The sequence below is a fragment of the Neofelis nebulosa genome, chromosome 5, assembly GCF_028018385.1.
Source record: "Neofelis nebulosa isolate mNeoNeb1 chromosome 5, mNeoNeb1.pri, whole genome shotgun sequence".
Classification (NCBI taxonomy): Eukaryota; Metazoa; Chordata; class Mammalia; order Carnivora; family Felidae; genus Neofelis; species Neofelis nebulosa.
Window position 1 is genome coordinate 31,782,074 of NC_080786.1, and position 1,188 is coordinate 31,783,261.

At 33.3% G+C, this 1,188-nt stretch overlaps 1 pseudogene; it reads left to right on the top strand.

The window, feature by feature from the left end:
- The first annotated feature begins 801 nt into the window (after nt 1-801).
- On the top strand, nt 802-884 carry LOC131513367 (U4 spliceosomal RNA; annotated as a pseudogene).
- Nucleotides 885-1,188: the final 304 nt, after the last annotated feature.

The following is a 1,188-nucleotide window of genomic DNA, read 5'->3' on the forward strand; positions in this document are numbered from 1 at the left end:
TTTAATCCCCTTGGAAATTTGAATGTATTTTATATTACAGGTGGGGTACTTGAAATGTTGAGTTTAGACTTGTGATTTTAATTTTAAATGTTTAAAGGGATTTAATTTATAGTAGATTGGGGATTTTAACTTGAGATATGTAAAAGTTGAATTGATTATGATTGGATTTTTCAGAGAATCTGAGGTACTAAATCTATAACTTAAGAGTTATTAGGTTTGTAGATAGAGTTTAAGTGCTTAGGAATATTGGTTTATTAGAATTGTAAGCTTGCTTAGTGAATGTTTGAAGTGCTTTAAATAATCAAATATATTACATTTGTAGTTATAGTTTGAAAAATCTAAGAATCTAATTGAGTTGATAATAAATGTTTAGGTAACTTAATCTACCATATTTATAAACTAATTTTAAGTTATAAGAGAATACATTTATAAATAAAATTATAAAATTTTAAGTTACACTAAAGGTCTAAGAAAAACTAGATTTCAAAACTGGATACCTTTGATAAATTTGACATTTATTAAACAAAAGTAGCTATACATGTTTTCAGGGTTTTTTCCTTTCTGTATACAAAAGCTTGCCATGTACGTTAAAAAACTCAAATGATGGGGTGCCTGGGTGGCTCAGTCGGTTGGGGGTCCGACTTCAGCTCAGGTCATGTTCTCACGGTTCGTGGTTCAAGCCCCGCGTCGGGTTCTGTGCTGACAGCTCATAGCCTGGAGCCTGCTTCGGATTCTGTGTCTCCCTCTCTCTGGCCCTCCCCCGTGCATGCTCTGTCTCACTCTCTCTCAAAAATAAACATTAGCTTTGCGCAGTGGCAGTATCGTAGCCAATGAGGTTTATCCGAGGCGCGATTATTGCTAATTGAAAAATAAACATTAAAAAAATTAAAAAAAAAAAACCTCAAATGATGAAATAAAAAATCAACTTCTCCCACATTCTGGTTCTCACAAAAACCATTCCATTAACATTCAAGCAAAGAAAATCAAACACTTTAAACACAGAGTTACCATATGACCCACAAAACCCACTGCTAGATATATAACCAAGAGAGATAAAGGCATGTGTCCATACAAAGGTTAATAGATGGATGTTCATAGTAGCCTTATTTGAGAGAGCTAAAAACTGGAAGCAATGTAGATGGCCATTTAGAGGTGAATGAATAAATGAACTATAGTATGGCTATACAA